The sequence below is a fragment of the Planococcus citri genome, chromosome 5 (assembly GCF_950023065.1).
Source record: "Planococcus citri chromosome 5, ihPlaCitr1.1, whole genome shotgun sequence".
NCBI classification, from domain to species: domain Eukaryota; kingdom Metazoa; phylum Arthropoda; class Insecta; order Hemiptera; family Pseudococcidae; genus Planococcus; species Planococcus citri.
Genome location: NC_088681.1, coordinates 6,707,012 through 6,715,495, shown reverse-complemented (window position 1 = coordinate 6,715,495; position 8,484 = coordinate 6,707,012).

The window sequence follows — 8,484 nt, the reverse complement described above, 5'->3', positions numbered from 1 at the left end:
TCAGATCTACGGTGAAATTTCGAAGAATTTGATCATAGTCATGCCGAATACACTGGATCAACTTGAAACACTCATCACAGATGTTTGCAGCATTGTGATGAATATTTTTGGTGTGATTGAGGGATAGAGAGTTACAGGATGCAAGCATAGCAGTGGTTTGGGCAGTAGGTTTAGAAATAATGCTTGAAGAAATTTGTAACGGATCTGATGGTTTATACATGATAAGTTCGGAAATATTGAGTTTAATAATTTGAGCGGAGTTGCACACATGCTGCAATAAATAGTGATTAATGCCTAAACGATTAATAACTTTGAAAGGACCATAATAACGAGGTGTTAATTTTTGATTCACCCCAGCCTCTTTATTAGACTGAGAGTGATTACGAGCTAAGACGAGGTCACCAATTGAAAATTCAGTTACTTTTGGATGAGCTTTATTGTAAGCTACTTCCTCACGTAACTTATTTAGTCGAATACGAATGTTATTTAAAAGCACAAGGTGCTCTGCTGTCAAATTCGGGTCAGTGTTTTTAATAATTACTTCCAAATTAGCAATTATCTCGGAGTATTCATTCTTAAAAGCGGCGATTGTAGCTAAAATGTGAGACTGGTTATTACCATAGCTATTTGCATGGCCCTTAATATGCAAAAAGCGTACAGATTGAAATTTTGGTACAAGACCAATAATTTGAATGAAAAGATCTTTATTTGCCACTGGTTTTTTGTTGGTTTTTAACCAACTATTTTTTGTCCATTTAGGTACCTCAACATTAATGCACGTAATTGCATAATTTGAGTCCGATAAAATCTGTACTTGATCAAGCTGAAAGCGATGTGCTTGATTAAGTGCTTCTAATATAGCTAGTAATTCAACACGATTATTTGTTGTGAAAGGGGTGTCAATACGAATTGCGCGATTAAATACACAATAATCATGAATCCATACACTATAACCTCCGACTGAAGTTTTGAGACCACTGCCTAAACAACTACCGTCAGTATAAATGTAAAAATACGAATCCTCAGAACGAAATTTTTGAACTTCAGAAATTTCTTCAGAGGTAGGATTATAATTAGGAGTAGAAATCGCGTCTTGATAATCGAGTAAAACAACAACAGGTTCCAAACTATCCAGGAGACGTCTAGCTAAATCATTCGAGGATGGAAATTGGGGGCTCAAACCTATCTCCGAAAATGGTAATTGAGGGGACGGTTGCTGGAGAATTTGGTTGGGAGACATTCCAGTAGCTCCTGGAGTATCATTGAGACAATTTTGAACATCTTGAATGACGGATGCCCACTTCGTGTGTGCCAAAGTGTAGGAGGACGAGTCATTATCGTTTAAATAAAGACGTAAACGATTACCTATTTCTCTCATCATTCGCTCAACTACTGAGGCTTTAGGATTATAAGGTGTTGTGCGAATATTTTTCAGATTGTTTACCTTACAGAAATCTGACCACTCTTTTGACGTAAATTGAGGGCCACTGTCACTTTGAACATGAGTAATTTTATATTTCAACCTTGTTTCACAATCTCTAATAACATCTTTGAGACAACGAATGAAAGTTTTTGTTTTTGAGCTACAAATAGGTTTACACCAGATATGATGGTTGAACGCATCATAGGCAACAAAAACTCCAATTACTTTCGACACGGAAGGGGGGAGGGGACCATAAAAATCCACACTCAGGATATCACCATTAAAACGAGGTTTGACATTACTGTACATAGGTACGAGAGGATGATTCGAAGATTTATTACTTTTACAGCCTAGACACTTAGATAGGCATTTTCGAATATTTGCCTCCATTTGAGGCCAATAATAATAACACTTGAAGGTGAGAGCCACTTTTTCAGCACTGAAATGACCATAAAAACGATGCACATAATTTATGATTTCAGCTCTCATACTTAGGGGTAGGTAATAAAGTCGACGATCATTCTCCTTCTTAAAAAGAATATCATTAACGAGTTCGTATTTGTGAGCATCTCTAAATTCATCACCTTTTTCAAGAATAAGTTTTTTGATCCTGAAAATCGAATCATCACGATCCTGATGAGTAGGCAAATTCGAGAACATAACTTTGATAGATTCAGGTAATTTCGTCTTGAAATAATTGACCTGAGATAATTGTAAAAAATCACCAGTTAACGCTTCTTCAATTATACTAGGATCTTTATTCACGTCAATGGGACCAAATTGCTGATAAAAAACATTAGGTTCCGAAATCTCAAGTATATCGAAAGAAAGCAAGTAGTTTATAGGAAACGGAATAGCTGGTGTTTCATTAACAGTGCTGAGATTTTTGTTTTTCATTTCAATAAAATCAAAATTGAATTGATAAATTAACGTGATCCATTTGGAAATTTTATAGTGAAAAAGTGCGAGTTCAAAGGCATCTTTTAGAATACGTTCGTAAGATACAGAAATAAGAATTTTAGCAGTACTTAAATAACAGTATAAATTAGAAAGGACTGTGTAAATCATATAAACTACGCGCTCATGCATAGTATAACGATGTTTTGACTCTGGAACAACTTTACTGAAATGGTATAAAACCTTTTTAGTGGGTGTCAGGTCAGTTTGAAAAAGTGTTGCATTAATGATATGATTTTCTGAGTCATAATCAACGAATAATTCAACAGGTAGGGAATAATCTGGAAAATGCAACATATTATTTTGAGCAAAAGCAATCTTGAGATTATCATAATGAGCCTGTAATTCATCAGTCCAAGGCCCATTCCAACGAAGACCAATCAAATCATAGAAAGGTTTGAGATAATTACGAATTTTGGGAATAAAACTTGAGTAATATTCCAAGGAGCCAGTCAACTGTTGTAATGCTTTAACACCTTTAGGAGCGAATTTTCCATTTTTGTCAGTATGAGTCTTTTCATACTTTTCAAAAAGATTTTTTCTCTGTGAATTCTTCCAAATTCCATCTTTAGACAAAATGAATCCTAAAAAATCGATTTTGGATTGAAAAAGTTTCGTTTTTTCCAAATTTAACGTCATACCAGCCTTGAGAATTAATTCCAAAATTTTAACAATTTTGGCCAAATGTTCATCAAACGAATTACTCGCAGTATACACGTCATCAACAAAGATAAAAAGATCATCGCCTAAAACAGATTCTAGTACCTTGAGTAAAATATCTATAAAAGCTGCAGGGCTGTTAGCATAACCAAAAGGCAGTACCGTGTAAGCTAACGTTTCACCATGCCAGTCAAAACTAAAATATTCATGCTGGGACTCATCCATAGGTGCTTGATGGAAACCTTCATTAAAATCGAAAATCGAATGAAGAATTCGAGATACTTGCACTGACATTGAATCCTGAACAGGGGGAGGATCGCGGTGCCAAGGTTTAGAAATTTTACTAATGCCTAAGGCATGAAGACATAAACGAACGACATTATTCTTTTTTAAAACAGGGCGAAGAGGATTTTTAAATTCGCTTTTCACTGGGCGAACTAAGCCTAAGCTCTTCAAACGTTTCACTTCGATATCAGTGAGCTCTTCCAATTTTTTAGGCACAGGATAACGTTTTGTTTCCCAAGCTAGAGTGGGCTCAATCTCAAATTTGATGGGGGGGCCATTATAACGACCTACACGTTTTTCAAAAACTTTACGAAAAGGTTTGATAGCCTCGAAAGCTTTTTCGGCCTGTTCTTTAGTAATATGACCATCATGGTGAGCTTCGAAAATTTTATCCTTCAACCGCTTTTGCAAGTCAAGGTTGTCAGAGTCAACTTTCTCATCAATAGGTTGAAAATTAGACACTCTAAAAATTCTGGTATTTTTCTCAACAAGTTCAGAAATCTTGAGAGAATCAGTAGGAAGGTCAGTTTGTAACACCACTTCCGAAATATTTTCATTAATTATAAACTTAGCAAGACCTGTTCCAAAATCTAGATTGGCACGATATTGCTTAAGACACTGAAGGCCTATCAATAAAGTTTGCTCCTGGTGAGAAATAACACGACAAGGCAAGTGAAGATATTTTTTATCAGGTAATGTAAGGACAATATTTGCGATAAATGGAAGAAGTTCGACCTTAGTTCCATCAGCAAGCTCAGCAACTACTATTTCTGATGTATTAGCAATTCTCACTCGTGAACGATGGTTTACCATTAAAAAATTAAGAAGAGGTTGCGAAATAATATTAGACAAAGCGCCACTATCGATTATAGGAGTAATCAATTTATCACCAATGTGAGCCTCAATACAACATTCTTTAACTTCTTTGAGGTGCCCACTTTCATCAGTAAATTGATGAGCGTTCACCTGAGGTTTTTTCCAGTGTTGAGCCAATGATACTTTCAAACTAGACGGATTTTTCGTTTTTTGGATACGTTTTTGGAGCACCAAAATTCGTTCCTTCAAAGAATTTTCGTAGCGAGAAATAAATGAGTTGGTTATCATATGGTAACCATTCAAGTCGAAATTAAAAAGGTTGGTTTTTATGGAAATCTCTTCAAATTTCAAATCTTCAATATTTTTTAAAACATTTTTACGTAAATCAATAAAATGATCGGACATATCAATTGAATGAATATTCGGCAGTTGATCGATAACACCTAATAAAGCTGAACGTAAAGAAATGTAATTAGACCATTCAACATCGGAGAATACAATAGGTAAAGGTAGCACAAAAAATACCTCGTCGATATTCTTGGCTACCTGGTCGAGAATACCTTTATAAGTCTCGATAAATTGAACTATAGGCTGACCAGATAGAAGATCGCTTGTACCAAACGAAAGTAAAAGTTTTTTAGGTTTTTTCCTTTCATCCTTACAGTGGGTAAATAAACAACTAGATAGACGATGAGGGTAAACATCACCAAATTCGTCTAGGGCATCGATCCCATTATAATTATCTTGGCAACGAAAAAGATCGGCCACTGGAAGAACGCCTACAGTGTTCATTCCATTAAATTGATATGCCAAAGTGCCGTCTGTATGCATACCAAATTCGGCAAAACGAAAATTTTCACGGCAACTGTCATGAAATTGCAAGATTGGTTTGATAGTACTGTCATCAGTAGCGAGCTGATTTTTAAAGCTACTTTTAGGAAATTCATCGATTATTGGAAACTTAGCATTCTGAAAGGGATTAGAAGTAGCTAAAATTTTCACTGTTTTAAGTGTAGTTTGAGTATAGGGAAAGGTAGTCTGAGTATTAGGAATTTTCGGGTCATTTTTCTGAACATCACCGAAACGATTCAAAACAGGGGTACTCGAACTAATTTCAGACTGATGTGGCAGGTTAGATAGCATTTTAGAAGCTTCCGCCGAACTTGTCTTATTTTCATGAAAATTATTTTTATTCTTTTTACTTTTAGGTAAAGTATCAGAATTCTGCTCACCAACCTGACCTGCATAATTAGTACTTGTAACTTTGCCAGTCGATTTTGGCTTCCAACCAATGTTCAATTCGACACAACGATCAATGGCACTGATCAGGCTCAATTTATCTTGAACAATAGGTTGTGTCAAAATTGAATGCCAAGAATAAGGTACTTTTTCTAAAATCGCCTTTAAAATATGGTGAAAAGACCACTGCTCGATAGAAATAGAATCGAATATATCCAAATATTCAAGGACTTTGAAATAAATTTCAGTGGCTTCGGAATTACGCCAATTTTCGGATCTAAAATTATCCAGACGCGCTTTTTGACGTTCTGGATTCCAAAAAACTTTGATAAATTTATTCAGAGCATCGAAAATTGTCGAAATTAACCCAGATTCGCGAGTCCAACGTGGAGCTCGTGATTTCACAGTAGCCAAAAATGTAGCAACAAATAACGAAGGATGTAAATTTTCCCGTTGTGCTGTTTGTAAAAAACTTTTGAAAAAACTCACTGGATCAATAGTACTTTTATCATCATAGTGAGTGATGCTATCTCGAACACGATGCATCTGCTCACGTCTCTCAGATTCAGTAGGATACGTATATGCAACAGGAATTTTTAAAAGGAGATCGATAACAGCTTGACCTGCTCGAGAAATCAAAATCGGCGAGTCAAAGTAGGTAGGATAATTTTGGCTATTGCCTAAGTTAACACCATTATTACAAAAATTACCGCAATTTACACCATAGTTTGGAATTGGTTGTCCATTTACTCCACCTTGCTGTTGATTCCCATTATGACCGAACGTAGCACCGAAATTCTGACTGCCATTATTTCCATACCCATTAAATCCCGGAGGTGGATAATGAATTCCTGGAAATGGCTGCTGCGGTAGCTTATTCTCGAAACCAGGGGGTGGAGGGAGATTGAAATTTTCACGTGTACGATTATGATGTGAGCTGACAGACGAAATTAATGAATTTTCACTCATACTGGCTCTGGACAGGGTCTCGAACTTTGAATCATCAGCCACGGCCAATTGCTCCAATTTTTCTTCAAGTTGTTGAAGCTTTAATCGAACTTCCTCGGTGGAACGTTGGAGCTCTTCGCGAATTAACTCACGAATTTCATCCATATTAGATAACTCGAATTGTAACTCGAATTAATCAATTGTGACACAGTTGAAAAAATTTTTAAAAAATTTTGAACTTTGATATTTGAATAGTTTTCAGTTTTTGAACACGAAATACGCGAAAAGCGGACGTGCCCCACGTTGGGCGCCAAAAATATCGTAGTATATTTTATTTAACGTTTTTAAATCATGAAACGAAAATCGATTACGATATATAAGAACTTTATTCTTTATTTAATCATACGACAACGAATTGTTGTATTAATTCTACAGAGTTAATACTAGAACGATCGAATGTACTTCTACGAGTATAAATATAAAGTGGTCATTATGACCAGATAGGTATAAAAATTGTTACGGACGACTTAACTAGATAATAGCTATAAGACGACAAAAATCATCCTCGTCGATCAGTATCTTTCACACCACCAGGCTAGGAAAGACAGGGAAAACGGGGTAAAAAGGATCGTAGGAGGAGACGTGATTCTATTGGTTAAAGGAAAAGAAAGAAGATAGAAATCGGACATCGGAACTGGAGGCAGGATACAAAGACGTCGCGAGTGAAAGATAGCGAGCGGCGAGGGGGGAAGGGAAAAAGATTGTTACCCAAAAGAGCATTCATATACGTAGGTATACGAAATCGAAATCTCAAATATACGGTTACAGTAACCTTTCATCAAAATGATCTGGAGGCGAAAGGAAGCGTCCAAAAAAAATTTCAAGTTCTCAAAGAGTAGAGAATTAAATTTCCAATCGACATAATGTCGTTAGTTTTTCTGATTTTGACATTTTTGCATTTTTAGGGTTTGTATGACCCCCCTCAACTAAAAATAACACTTTGAGTTGGATACATTATCAAGATCTTGTAAAAAACGCAAATGGCCTAACTCAAAATCCCAACAACATTGCAAGTTGTTTGGAGTTATAAGGGTATACATCTCAAAAAATTCCTCCTTTTTTGAGCATATTTCGTACCTACATACAAAATGTTAACAACCAGTTTTGATTAAGTATTTTGAATGTTTGTCAGTTAGAAATAGTCACAAGGAGTGCATTGCACACATATCTAATGAAATTTAAGTTTTTTGAGAAAAACTCAAAAACTAAGCACTCTAGAAAAAAGCTAACGACATTCTGTCGATTAGAAATTTAATTCTCTACAACTTTGTGGGCATGAAATTTTTTTGGACGCTTCCTTTCGCCTCCACATCAACTTTAATGAAAGGTTATAACTCAAAATGTTTTCCAAACATTGAAATATTTCCTCTTTAAGATGTTATTTTTCAAAGTGTTCTTAACTTCTTATGCTAAATGAAGGTAGAATACCAGATCTTTAAAATGAGGTGCTATTCATTCCTCACAAGTAATTATAAGTTGATAAAAATAATGAATCAAGTTTTTAAAAAAAAAGAAAATCACTCTCCTGTAAAATTTCACTTTTTTGAGATGTAACCTTATTACTCCCGAGGTGCGATAATATATAGTGAAAACCGGTTCTGACTTCCCCCAGTGCACCTTAAATAAAAAATTCTAAAAAAAAAATAGGTTCGTTTTTTTCTCCAAATCTGGGGAACCCTCTTGACAGGTCTCCCGGACCTAGCTTGTTTTCATTTTTGATTTCATACGTTCATCTCACAATTTTCAGTTACATAATTTGCAAATTTTTGGGCACTTCTTCATTTTGCAATATTTCACAAAATGCTGGTACCGTACCTATCATTTACATTTTGTCTTCATTTCAAAATATCAAACCTTAGTTTGGTTGGATAATAGGGCGGGTCGAAAAAAAAAACGTAGGTCTCAGAATTGTCTGAAATTCACATATGTGGTTCCTTTTGAGTTGAAACCACCCCAAAAAAATTTTTAGCTCCCCGCGGCATCATGGGGCTGAGCCACGTGGCCTCAAAGTGGGGCCATTTTAGCTAAAAAATTCACGTTTTTCAGGTTTAAAGCTCCAAAACCGATTTTTAAAATTTACGAGTAGCACTCAATTT